The sequence below is a fragment of the Panthera onca genome, chromosome A3 (assembly GCF_046562875.1).
Source record: "Panthera onca isolate mPanOnc1 chromosome A3, mPanOnc1 haplotype 2, whole genome shotgun sequence".
NCBI lineage: Eukaryota > Metazoa > Chordata > Mammalia > Carnivora > Felidae > Panthera > Panthera onca.
Window position 1 is genome coordinate 135,594,873 of NC_138341.1, and position 14,338 is coordinate 135,609,210.

A 14,338-nucleotide genomic window follows, 5' to 3' on the forward strand; every position below is an offset into this window, starting at 1 on the left:
GAGGCATCCTGCAGGTGGGTCTGGGAGGGGCTGCCTGGCCTGGAGCAGAGCACAGGTCACCTAGCAGGCAGGAATGAAGGAGGAGAGGCAGGAAATGTCTCTTTTGGTGGAGAGAATTCCCAGCTTCCTGCTGGGAACCAGCCAGCTTCTCCAGGGCTTGGCAAGCAGGTGGGGGGACAGCAAGACCCCACTCTGCTCTGTATCAGAGGACCTGGCCCAGATTCGGTCGTGAGTGCCTTGTGTAACGATAAAGCACAGGGCACACAGGCCTCTTGCCCTCCACCTCCCAGGGCGGTTCTGGGGAGCAGGGCGAGCAGGGGCCTGAGAGTGCTGAAAAACCCAGGGCTCGGGCAGGCTCTCAGGGCTGGGGGAGGCTGATGGGGCCCCCCCAGGAAGCCTCGGCGAGAGAGGATTTCTCAGCCCCGCTGCCTCTGCACTGGGCTCCCGGAAGCGGGGCTGCAGCCGGGAGGAACCGCAGGCTGACGTCGCGTCCTTGGGCACGCACAGACCGCGGGCCCGGGGCCGGGAGGGCCCCCCACCCCCTTGGCCCAGGTTGGAGGCGGCTGGTGCAGCGACTGCCCCTCCTGTCCGGCCTGGGTCACGAGAACCTGCCTGACCCCCAGACACCCACACGCGTTTGCACCCGTCACTTCCCATTCCCGTGCCACCAAAAATAGGGGGAGCGGACCTAATTCAGAGAAGTGGTTGAAACAGAATGATATCATTGCCATTCAGGGAATGCTGATCGTTCAGTCGTTCCAGAAAATCCCACCCCACCTCACAGCCCCACTTTAATTACCCACCCTCTGGCCAGGGCTGGCAATGCTCCCAGGAGACCTCTCGTGCTCCCCCCACAGGCAGTGCAGCCTCCGCTCGGGCACAGCATGGCCGGATGCCCCAGTGCAACCCGTCTTCTTGCTCTGTGCGGGGACTCCCTCCCCAGACCCCCTTCCTGTGGCACCTCCCGAGGGCCCTGTGTTTGCAGTCGGCCTGGAAGGGTCAACCTTGTCCCCTGGGGCACACTGGCGTGCCCCCTAAAACTCTCGGGCAGCCCCTGACGAGCACATCTGTGGCCCCAGCAGCCCCCTCCCCCGGTAGATGCTTATGGAGTTTGAATTTGCTACGTGATTCTCTGCCCAGAGCCCCTGTTCAGGCTGTGTTCCCTGGTGAACCGATGTTCCGCATTTTTGTTTATTTGTTTGTTCTTTAACAAAAGGTTGTTTTGGTTTGAAATTCAGCAAAAACACACGCTGTATTCGGCTTCCTCTCCATTCAGAATTCAGTAAATTAGTTGTTTTCCAGTCTGCTTCGAGTCCTTGCCTCAAATGAGCCTCCAACAAGATAATGCATTTAAAAGCCCTTGGAAAAGTACCAGGCCCCACGCACATGTGACACATTGTCATCATGCGAGCGGTTCGCTCAGCCCTGCGCCCCTCACCCCCCAGAGCTCAGCTCTGGAGAACGCTGGCCAGGCGGGGGTCCCTGCACCCACCCCGTGGATAGGGCTCCGGAGGGGACGCCCCCGGGGCCCGGGCCTGCTCTCCCTCCTGACGGCCCCTGGTTCTCTCTTCCCATCTGGGGGGCAGGGGGACAGGGACGTGAGGGCAGGAGCATCCGGGAAGCCAGTGCTCCCTCAAGACGTGCAACAGGTCCTTACGGACTTCCCACTGGGGGGCTGTTTTTGCTTGAGTTCCCACTGGGGTCCTGAGGGCTTTGGGGATGAGTCCAGGGAGGGAGCATTCTTCAGTCAGGAAAACAAAATGAAAAGCAAAACCCCCAGGTTGGAAAGCTCTGAGGCCTGATTTACATTCACCATGAGCACAGTGAGAACACTCACTGTGGGGGAGCCTCCGCCGCCTCGCCCTGCCCCCACCGGGCTGGGGGTGTAGGAGGCCTCCGCTCAGTCACAACTACAGGCCTCTTCTTAATGCGACGCTCTCCCTTTCTTCCGGCGGGGTTTCAGTGGATTTCCGCGGATTTTCTTCCAGTGGATTTCTGCGGTGTCCCCCAGCGTGCTTGGTGCAGGGTGGTGACGGACAGCTTCCTCATCCAGGGGTATCTATGCAGTGCCACCTGTATACAACCCCTGAAAAGCTCACCCCTCTTGTGGGAACCCTGCTCTGGGCCACGGTGGTTCCCAGCGGCCTCAAAGGGGGAGCCAGCCCTGAGGGAGGCTGGACGCAGACCACGCCCCCAGCACCCAGGGGGTTGGGGCTGAGTGAGGCAGGGTGCCGGAAGGATCCCGCAGGCCCACCTCAAATGCTCACTTTCTTGTACCAACCAGGGGGGCGTTCCTAGCAACCCCTGGAAGGGTTTCGTAAGCAGTGTGCCTAGCACACAGCGGGTTATCCTACGTCCACCCAGGGTGTGGGGTGTGGAAGCTAGTACCTGCTGGGAGGGGCTGGGGACCCTCCACCCAGGCGGCCCCTGCCCTGCACCTGATCGCTGCCTGCGGCCACACCTGTGTATCCTTAGCGGCAGGCGAGAGGGCAGCTGGGGGCAGGCTCCCAGCTGCCGGAAGGAAGGCCGGTGGGCCGAGCTCAGCACGGGGAGGGGGCGGGCGCCCGAGGACGCACGGTGCCCACACGGGGCGGTGGGAGCCCGGCTTGTCACCACCCCACGCTTGTCACCAGTTGCCCTGGAAAGCGTGCTGGCAAGGTTCTGAGGGCAGGCAGGCCACAGAGAGCTTTTGTTTGGGGGTTTTTTGTTTTGTTTTGGTTTGGTTTTTTTGTTTTGGAGCTTTTCAGGGACCTGTTAAACTCGGTTCACATGTAATGGGCCTCAGGTCAGAAGGGCCTGGTGAACACAGTCCTGGCAGCCTCCTGGGCCCCCAAGGAAGGGCCATTTCCTCCTGTGGATGCAAGACAGCGCAGTCCCATTTCCTCCCCAGCTCTGGTAAGAAAACTCACTATAAATAAACAGCCCACAGGCGGCAGTTGAACAGAGGGGACTATCCAGCAAGGGAGAGGGCTTGGGGAGAGGGCCAGCCGGGAAAACCTTTCTCAGGGAAACGAGATCTGAACTGAGATTGTAAGGATGAATGAGTTTTAAATGATGCGGAACATGGAAGAATAAAATCAGGCAGAGGGAGCTGCGTGCGTGCAAAGGCCCTGGGGTGGGAGCGGCCGTGGCAAGCTAGAGGCACAGAACCGAAGCCAGGTGGCTGGAAAGGAGAAACGGGCGCAGGGAGAGGCCGGGGTGGGTGGTGAGGTGGGGGTGATGAGCAGAGCTGGGGCGCACACCATCTTGCGGGACACTGGCGGGAGTGGTTTTCATTCCAAGAGCCGTGGGAGCCATTGAGGAGTTTGGAGCTGACAAGGGACAGGTTGAATCCATACCTTTCAGAGACCCTCTGTCTGGAGCTCAGCAGGGGCCTGCCCCCCAACACACACCCAACGGGGGACCTTCCTCCACACTCCGTTGTAGCTGGGGTAAATTCAAGCTGCAGTGAAGGAAGGCCCGAGCCTCTAAGGAGGGCCCGTGAGAGCAAACGCGGGAGGGGCTGCAGTTCCTAGGTCTCTGACCCCAAAGCCACATCCACCTCTCGGTGGGTGCCTCCACATCCCCACCTCCCACAGTGCAGGGGAAGCCGTGGCCCTCTGCTGCTCCCTGCACCTGCTCTGGTCAGGTGACCGAATCGCCCTGGGCGTCAGCCGCATCGTCATCGGGGAAAGGAGAGCGCGGTACCCACATCCACCCCGCAGGGGGCTGTAGAGGAAAAACAGTGTTGGCGGTCACGGAAAAGCCCATGGAGAGCGAGTGTAAACTCTTGACGAGACTAAAACACGACTGTTGGGGAGGCACCGATGAGCGGCCAGCAGTAACGTAAGGGGTCAGGCCTTGAAAGAAGGGGCGCACGTGGGAGAGACGCATGCTTCGGCGACTCCCTCCCCGAGGATGCCCCAGCCCTGCGCTCAGGGCGGCTGGAAGTCCCGCAGGGAGAGGGCCGGAGGGGGTTGGGGGGGGGGGAGCTCCGGGCTGCCGGGCAGAGGAACATCCTGGTGATGGGGGCCAGGGGGTGTCCTGCAGGGAAAGAAGCAAGGTCTGTGCTTAACATCCCCTTAAAGCTTGGCGTGATCGTTTCCAGCCATGATAGCGTAGAGGCCCTGGATTTGCCCTCCCGCCGTAAACAGGAAAAGCAGACATATGCAGAAAGCAGTGGGTTTTCAGACGCCAGGAAGCGGGCAGCACAAGAGCGTTCTCTCCGGGAGAACGGACGAGAATGCGGGGAGCCCTCCAGCTGCCCCAGCAGACGGCCCGCAGGGACTTGCGGGCCGTCCAGGGAGCAGGAGTCCACTCCGAGCCCAGTGGTCCTCCTGGGTTGGAGGGAGAGAGTCAGACATGCAGGAAGGACCGGGTGCCAGAGCACTGGATGCTGGAAGGCAGGTCGCCACCCGGAGAGAAAGCCATCGGGAGCTCTGCAGGGGCTCCCGACTCTCCACTGAGTCCTGCCCTACCCACAGCCGGGGCAGAGGGTGCCACGAGGGCTCCCGCAAGAGGGGCCTCCCCCCTGCAGTCCCACCCTGGCCTCCGAGCCGGCGGGATGTTCACTGGGCGCTTGCGGACAGCTCGCCGGGGCCCGGGAGGCCGAACGGACAGAGGAAGCACGGCCGCAGAAGGCAAGAAGGAGGTGGCACCCTGGACCCAGCTGGGTACACCGCCTGCTAACACAGAAGGGCGGGAGGGGAGCCGAGGGAGAAAAGCAACATCCTCCAGGGCATCTTTGACGGGATCCAGTCTCCCCACGTAACAAAAGCAAACAAAATGTCCAGGATGACAATCAGCATTACTCAGCATAGCAAGAACCAGGAAAATCTGACCAAGTCTCCAGGGAAAAGGCAATCAAGAGATGACATCCCTAAGGTGACCCAGATGTTGGAATTATTGGACAAAGACTCAGCAGCAGCTGTTCTAATTAGCCTTCACGAGGTAAAGCGGAACAGTCTGGAAATGAAGGGGAAAACCGGACATTCTGGCACAGAAAGACAAGCTCTAACAAAGAATCGCCAAATATGATGTGGCCTCCTGGGCCGAACCTTGGGACGAAGAAAAGGACGTTCGTGTAAAAACTGGCGGAAGCCGAATAAAGTCTGGGGTGTAGTTAGCAGGAACGTACCAAAGTTGGCGGCTTAGTTTTGGCAAACAGGCCACAGTACCCGGCAACGTAAGACACCAGCATTAGGGAAAACTGGGGGGAGGGGTATTTGGACACACTCGGTGTTTTTGAAGCCTTTCTGTAGATGTAAATATTGTTGAAAGAAAAGTTAATTTAAAACGAATCTGGGGCGCCTGGATGGCTCAGTCGGTTGAGCGTCTGACTTCGGCCCAGGTCGTGATTTCAGGGTTCGAAATCACGGGTTCGAAATTCAGGGTTCACGGGTTCAAGCCCCGCGTTGGGTTCGGTGCTGACAGCTCGGAGCCTGGAGTCCGCTTCAGATTCTGTGTCTCCCTCTCTCTCTGCCCCTCCCCACTGCTCGTGCTCCTTCTGTCTCAAAAATAAACATTAAAAATATATATATATATGAATCCAATCAAAATTTTAGAGCAGGGAAACAAAGTATCTGATATAAAAAATTTCACAGGGGATGGCCTAATAGAATGAGAATGACAGGAAGTTTGGAAACAAGATTCACAGATCTTGTCTCATCCGAAGAACTGAGAGAAAAAAACAAAACCTGAGCGTCTTGGGGACTAATTGACACTCTCACTGTTGAAATCCCTGAAAGGGAAGAGATTGGTGCAGAAAAAAAATTGAACTACTTTGTTGAGGTATGATTGACACAGAAAAAGCTATAGATATTTAATGCATTGAATTATAGATGTATAATCTATAAATTACAAAAGATTATATTTTAAGTTATAAACTATAGATAATTGGTGTGTTTGGAGTGGAGAATACACCTGTGATGTCATTGTCACTATCAATGACGTCCTTCCCCTGCCACCTGTAAGTCTCCCCCGCTTTCTCTGTCCTCTCTTGTGGTGAGAGCACCTGATAAGATCCACCCTTTTAGCAAGTTTTTAAAAGTATACAATGTGGTATTTTCTAAACTTTTTTTTTTTTTAAGTTTATTTACTTTGAGAGAGAGAGAGGGAGGAGCAGAGAGAAAGGGAGAGAGAGAATCCCAAGCAGGCTCCGTGCTGTCAGCGCAGAGCCCGACTCAGGGCTCGATCCCACAAACCGTGAGATCATGACCTGAGCTGAAATCAGGAGTCAGACCCTTAACCGACTGAGCCACCCCGGTGCCTCTATGGTATTCTTCATCGTAGGCCCTATATATTATTGGGCATCTCCACAATGTCTTTATTTTGAATGGCCCCCAAATTTGTAGTTTCTACTGAAATCCAAAAAAAATTTTTTTGAAAGAATAATGGCCAAACTTTCCCAAATAGATCAAAAAACCTAAATTTCCAGGTTCAAGAGGCTTACAGAATTCCAAACAGGATACACTCAAAGAACCCCCCCTACCACCCGCCGCCCCCCCCCACACACACACACATCAGAATGAAGTCACTGAAAACCAAAGATACAGAAAAATATTGAAGGTGGCCAGAGAAGAGGCATACGTTACATGGAGGGAAATAATGACTGAAGATTTCTCATCAGAAACAGTGGGGAAACAAAACAACATCTTTAAAAATAGGTGACTAAAGACCTGGCAACTGAGAATTGAAATCCAGCGAAGGCATTTTTCAAGAATGGAGGCAAAATAAAGACACACCCAGAAGAAAAACAACTTTGGAATTCATTCGCGGGGAGACCGGCTCTAAGAGAAATGCGGGAGAACGTTCCCCAGACAAGAAGAAAATGATACAGTGTAAGACTCACAGCATCAGCAATGAAGGAAGGGCAGCATTAGCAAAGGTGAATATTTGGGCAAATTGACTATTTTTTCTTTTTCCTCCGAAGCACTTTAAACTACATATGACATTAAAAAGCCACCGTGATGTTGGGAGAGTCAATGTCTGTAGATACAATGCACAGGACAGCTATGACAGAGGAGGCGAGGGGAGATAGCCTGGAGAAGGTAGAGGTTAATCTGTGAGTACATTTTACATGCAGTGGTAAAACATCAAATCTAAACAGACTGTGAAAAGTGAGGTACGTATACCCAAAGCAACAACTAAAAAGTAACAGAAAGAGAGCTAGCCAAAAGCCGTAGACAAAAAATAAATGAAACAAGGTTTCATTTATTTTGTTGAAAACAAGTTTTCAAATATTTCAAAAGGCAGAAAAGGCAACATGGGGGGAAAATGAGAAAGGTAGGAAAATCATAAAATGTTAAGATCTGACTTCAACTACAGCAATATTTGCATTAAATGTGAATGATCTAAACACAGGGATTAAAAACAGACATGACCAGATTGGATCCAAAAAAAAAGACCCAGTTAGATGTGGTCTATAAGAAATACACCTTAAATATAATTGTATAGGGACCGGCAAACTGGCCCATAGGCCACATGCAACCTATGCCCTGTTTTAAAAAACGGTTTTCACAAGTTTTAAGGGTTACAAAGGAGAGGAGGAGGAGGAAGAAACAGAAACCATAGCTCCCTCTCTCTCTGCCCCTCCCCCGTTCATGCTCTGTCTCTCTCTGTCTCAAAAATAAATAAACGTTAAAAAAAAAAAAAAATTAAAAAAAAAAAAGAAACCATAGGTGACCACAAAACCAAAAATATGTATTTACTGGCTCTTTACGGGAAAGGTTTGCGGGCTCATATTGATGGATTAAACATAAAGGAATGGAAAACAATATACCAAATTAATCCTAATCAAAATAAAGCAGAAGTGGCTACATTCATGTCAGAAAGAGAGGACTTCAAAGAAAACTACCAGGTCAAAATAAGGCTACTACGTGATGAGAGAAGACTCCGTTTCCAAAGACCCAACACTCCCAAATGTGGACGTCCCCGATGGCAGAGCCCCAAACCACGTGGGACAAAATCGGACTGAACTGAAAGAAGAAATAGACAACTCCACAATTATATTTGTGGACTTAATCGCTTCATTCTCAGTAATCAATGGCATAAGACAGAACATCAGCAAAAATATGAAAGATCTGGGTAATGTATCGGTTTGGTTCAGTTGATAGTTCTAGACCGCTGCAGCCAAGAGTAACAGAATACTTATTCCGTCCAAGTGCAAATGGGGCATTTATTAAAATAAGTCATATTCTGGGTCATGAAAAAACGAACCTTAACTTAGTTTTAGGAATCCAAATGAAAAGGAATTAAAATATTCTCTGACCATAACGGACGTAAACTGGAAATCAATCAAAGATATCTGGAAAATCCACAAACGTTGGGAAATTGAACAACATACATCTAAATAACCCATGGATCACATAGGAAGTATCAAGGAAATAATCTAGGATCCCACTGTAGAAACTGGAAAAAGAGCAAATTAAACCCAAGGAAAGAAGGAAAGAAATAATATATAGGAGCAGAAACCCATATAATTAAAAATAGAAAAATAGAGGAAGTAAGTGAACCCAAAAGTTATTTGAAAAGATCAGTACACTGGATGACTTTCTAGACAATCTGACCAAAATAAAGATATAAATTGTAAATATCCAAAAAAAAAAAAAAAAATGAAAGATGGCCTATCCCTGCAGGTGCTACAGATATTAAAAAGATAATAAGGTGATCTCTCTATGCCATAAATTCAATTTAGAAGATGTGGACGAGCTAATTGAAAGACACAAAACACCAAAACTCATTCAAGAAGAAAGAGATAACCTGGATATGCCTATATCTATTAAAGAAATTGAATTTTTAGTGTAAAATCTTCCAACAGCAAAAACTCCGGGCCCAGCTTATTTCCAAGGCAAGTCCTCCTCATCGTTTCATGAAGTAATAATATCAGTTCTGCTGAAGCTCTTCCAGAGACTAGAAGAGGGGAGAACACTTTCCAGCTCATTTTATGAGGCCAGCATTACCTTGATGTTACAACCAAAGATATTAGAAGGAAACCAAAGATCAACACACCTCATGAACGTGTACGCAGAAAGCATCAACAAAATATCGGTGAACCAAAAAAATACTGGTGAATCAAATCCAGCAACATACAAAATGGCAACGCGCGTCATTACCAAATGGGGTTTACTTGGTACGACACGGTACTTGACAAAATTGAACATCCACTTACGATAAAGATTCTCTAAACGAGGAACAAAAGGGTCCTTCCGTAACCTGGTGAAGGGCACCTACAAAACAAAACGGCAGCTAATATTGCACTTGATGGTGAAAGACAGAGTTTCTGTCTTAGCAGATGAAGAGGGTCCTGAAGGTGGATGGCAATGGTAGTACGTTAAGAATGTATTTAATACCACTGAAAGTATGCACTTAAAAACGATTGCATGGTAAATTTTTTATTTGTGTATTTTACCACAAATTTTTTTTTAAACGGGGGGAAAAAGTGCATTGTATAATCCCTGGTATGAACATTAAAAACAAAGCGTAGGGGTGCCTGGGTGGCTCAGTCGGTTGAGCATCCGACTTCGGCTCAGGTCACGATCTCACAGTTTGCGAGTTTGAGCCCCGCGTCAGGCTGTGTGCTGACAGCTCGGAGCCTGGAGCCTGGAGCCTGCTTTAGATCCTGTGTCTCCTTCTCTCTCTCTCTCAATAAATAAATAAATAAATAAATAAATAAATGTAAAAAAAAAAAAACAAACAAAGTGTAAAAGTGCATATTTTAAACAATAGCAAGGAACTGAAATGGACTATGAGAAATTAAAAAAAAAAAAATTTGTCAACCCAAGAGAAGGCAAAAAGCAGAGAAGAAAAAAAAAAAAGACACATTAAAAACACAGAGCAAAGGGTAGGCTTAAACCGACCTTATCAATCATTCTATTAAAATACAGATGGGCTAAACAACTCCAATTAAAAGGCAAATCTTGTCCAATTAGATTTAAAAATGCAAGCTCCAAGTATGTGTAATCTATAAGAAATAATTAAAACATAAAGACATAGTGGGTTAAAAGTAAAAGGATGGAGAAAAATAGACTATGCAAACAGCGAGCACAATTAAGTTGGTCTGGTTACACTAATATCACACAAAAAGTAGACTGTAAGAAGTATTACCAGAGATAAAACGCAATGTTTCATGATGGTAATGAAACCATTTTGCAGTCCATCAGGAAAGCATCACAATCACACATGTATACGTACTTAGTACCAAAATTTCAAAATACACGAAGTAAAACTTCGGTCGAGCCAAAGGGATAGAGAAATTCACAGTCATGAATGGATTTTTAACACGTCCTCTCTGAAACCAATAGTAACGCTAGACCCAAAAAATCAGCCTATAGAAGATTCTAGCGACGTTGTCAAGCACCTCTCCTTAGGGACCTTTGTGGAACACCAGACCCAGTAACTGTAGCATATCCCTTCTTTCATGTAAACGTGGAAAGACCTACGTGGCAAGGTCTGTGCATCAGGATAGACCGTATGCTGGGCCACAGAATGTCTGAGTACATTTCAAACGATTGAAAACTTGCAGAGGTGTTTTATCTTTCTATGAACACAGCGGAATTAAATTAGAAATCAATAAAAGAGATATACAGAAAAGCTCCCAAATACTTGGAAATTACACAACACGTGTTTAAATAACACATGGATCAAAGAGGAAATCACAAAGGAAATCTTAAACACTAAACCGAATCATCGCGAAAGTTCAACGTGCCAAAACTCATCAGATGCCGTTGAAGCAGTGGTGGAGGTCTACCTGTTGTTTTCGTTTGTAGTGGAAAAGAGAGAAAGGTTTCGAACTCGGTGATACAATTTGCCTTTCAGCAAATTAGCAAATTACGAGAGTGAAGAAACTAATAACGATAAAAGCAGAAACCCGTAAGGTAAAAACAAGCCACAGATAAGACGGGGGTGCCTGGGTGCCATACTCGATGCCTCACGCGTTGCGACATCTTCGCACCGCGGGTCTCGAGAGTCCAGACGGTTGCCGGCCCAGCGTGAGCTCCAGGCAATGGTCTCCCTGTTGGCTTCTCGAGGTGTTTTCCCGCTACCTCGATAGATTCCTTGGCCACATGTGGTGATCACCACTCAGGTAGCCTCAAGGGGAACCCTCTGCCAGTTGTCTAGTGTCTTCTCTGCGTTCGGCTTTCTCTCCTTTCCCTGACTCACAGGTCCTCACCGCTTGGCTTCCCCGAACCCCAAACTCTGCTCAGTTCATGGAGACCAGGACTCTGTTTGCATTGCCAGTCCCTGCGCTGTGGCCTTGAGACTCTCCAGCCACAAGGAAAAAAGAAAAAAAGAGGAAACGGAAAACAGATGGGAGATAGGAAAGCATGCGACAAGATCACTTAAACTCAACCGTATCCCTTCTCACATTAGCCGCAAATAGTCTAGACGCGCCAGTTAAAAAGAAGAGATTGCGGCCCTGGATGTAAAAAATAATACCCAACTCTGTGCTGCCCACCAGACACTCACTACAAGATTTATGAGGAGGAGTGAAAAGGTAGAGCGAGATATAATTCGAATGCTTCCAGAAAGAAGGCTGGAGCCTCTCGGCTGAATGCGACAAAGTGGGTTTACGGGTGAAGAATATTACAGGGCTAAAGAGGACCATTTCGTAGTGCTAAAGGGGACTGTTTATCAAGAGAACCTAATCGTCCTGAATATGCACACACCAAGTAATAGGGCTTCAAAAGCTGACAGATTTCAAAGGAGAAATAGACAAGTCCAGAGTTAATTGGGGTTTTCGGCAGCCTTCTCTTGATAATTGGTAAAACAGACAGAAAGTCAGGGAAGATATAGAACACTGTACCGTGAATGACCACAGTAGGAGACACGTTCTGTTCAAGGGCACCGAAAACATTCGTCACAATAGATCATACTGTGGACCGTAAAACAACGTGCAATAAATTCAGAAAGATTGAAATTATGCACATAATATTCTCTGAATGCAGCGGACTTAAATTAGAAATCCATATCAAAATATCTGGAAAATTGCAAACACGTAACACCAAAGTGTATACTTCTAAATAATCCATCAGTTAAAGAAGAAATCACAATAGAAAGGATGAAATATTTGAACTGACAAAAAATTGAAACACGGCTTCCAATTTGTGGGTTCAGAAGGAAACTTCAGACCGTAAAATACATATGTTAGAAAAGTAGGAAAAAACTTGAGTGACCTAAACTTCCACCTTAAAAAACAACAAGGAAAGGAAAGTGAACCCCAAATACAGGCGAAAGGTGAAAAACAATGCAGAAAACTCAGTAAAATCAAAAGCTTATTTTTTGAGAATGTCAGTAAAATTGGTAAATTTCTGTTCAGATTGATCAAGGAGAAAAAAGAAGATAGATATAAACTGCCAATAACAGAATTAGAGACCATCATTGAAGACCCAGTAGGATGAAAAGGGTATTAAGTGAATATTATGAACAAGGTCTGGTCGGTAAATTCAGTAACTGAGATCAAATGCACAAATTCCTTAAAAGCCACAGGCTACCGAACTCACTCAAGATGAAACGTATAACCTGAACAGTCCTATAACTGTTAAAAGAAATTGAATTTGAACTTTAAAACCTTTTCGCAAAGACAACTCCAAGCCCAAATAGCTTTGCTAGTGAATTCTCCTGAACATTTAAGGAAGAAATAATACCAATTCCATGCAAACTCATCCAGAAAATAGAAGTGAAGAGTACCCTTCAAAACTCATTTACAAAAGCCAGCACTGCTCTGAGATCAGAACCAGACAAACACGTTATAATAGTAGAAAGCGACAGAACAGTACCCCTCATGCACATAGATGCAAACCACCTCCAGAAGATCCTTGCGAATTGAATCCACGTATATGCGTGTAATATCTCATAACGAGGTGAGATTTATCTCGGGAACTCAGACCGGCTTAATATTAGAAGATAAATCAACGTAATTCCTATCTACAGACCAGAGACGAAAACCAGATGATCATCTCAACAGGTACAAAATTCAATATCCATCCACAGTAAAAACTCTCAGCGAGCTAGGAGTAGAAGGGATATTAACCCAATGATGAGCAACTACAGAAATCTTTAGCTAACGTCATAATTTACAATAAAGGATGGGATACTTTCTTAAGATTAACGTAATGCTGGGAGTTGAAGCTACCGTAATAAGGCAAGGCAAGGAAATAAAAGGCACACAGAGACTGCCAAGTATGGATAAAGCTGTCTCTATCTGCACGTGACTTGATGGTCTACGTATAACATTCGCATCAACTCCAAACCCCACCCCCCCACCGCCCAAACCTCCTACCAGTAATAAATGTTCAGCAAGGTTGCAAAACAGAAGATCTACGCGCAAACATCAATTGCATTTGTATCTGCTGGCAAAGAACGCGTGGAAACCAACATTTAAAACAGAATGCTGGGCTTCTGGTTTCCAGTCTGGCACAGAAGAAGCTAGAAGTTGCCGCTCTGTCCTGAAAGCAAGCACAAGCATGAACAGACTGAAAAAAATTGACAGGCTGTCTCAGGTCTGTCAGAGTGAGGTCACAGGGCAAACAGCAACTTGAAGAGACCAACAGGGAAAAACAGTGCATCACAACTCGCCGGGGCGGAAACCCACCCCCACGGACCTCTGGGGAGCCAGCGACCAGGTAGGGAAAACCAAAGTCTTAAATTGACAAACTGTGGGAGGCTTGGCGTGGACAAGTCAGAGAGACTCCAAGGGGACCCAGTCGCTGGGAGGCCCCATACGTTTGTGTATTTTACCTCTACAAGGTCGGCCAGACCCTCCCAGTGAGTATCAGAGAAAGATTCCCTCATCCTCCTGGCAGGGGCAGGAACCATTTTGAAATAAGACCGAGCACTGTGTTCTTGATAAGGTGTGACCTCTGAGAAACGGTTTAACCAGAGACTAACTTGCTAGGGTTTCATCTGCACCTTACTGACCGGGAGGAGGGAAATGCCAAACTCCAGCCCATAATAGCCATCCTGCCCCACCTAAGGAGTTGGGGGGAAATGAGAAGCATGTCTAAAGTTCACGGAAGGATGATCCATGAAAAGAAAAGTGACAGGCTATATTTCATCAAAATTAAAAATTTCTGCACTGTGAAAGACACTGTCAAAAAAAAAAAAAAAAAAAAGAAAAGAAAAGATAAGCCAAAGGCTGGGAGAAAATATATGCAAAAGGCATGTCTGATAAAGGAACTGTGCTCCCAAATATATGAGACTCTTGTTTCTAAATTTTTTAAATGTTTATTCATTTTTGGGAGACAGAGTGAGTGGGGGAGGGTCAGAGAGAGAGAGAGAGGGAGAGAGAGAGGGAGACACAGAATCGGAAGCAGGCTCCAGGCTCCGTGCTGTCAGCACAGAGCCTGCCGTGGGGCTCGAA

General features: G+C 47.7%; 1 long non-coding RNA gene across 1 annotated transcript in view; it reads left to right on the forward strand.

Annotated features, from left to right (window-relative positions):
* Nucleotides 1-2,571: 2,571 nt before the first annotated feature.
* The window catches only part of LOC145715336 (uncharacterized), an 86,105-nt gene continuing 74,338 nt past the window's right edge, over nucleotides 2,572-14,338 (forward strand). The window contains exon 1 of the long non-coding RNA XR_014137377.1: nucleotides 2,572-2,895. This is a non-coding gene — a long non-coding RNA (uncharacterized LOC145715336). The remainder of the gene's footprint in view (nucleotides 2,896-14,338) is intronic.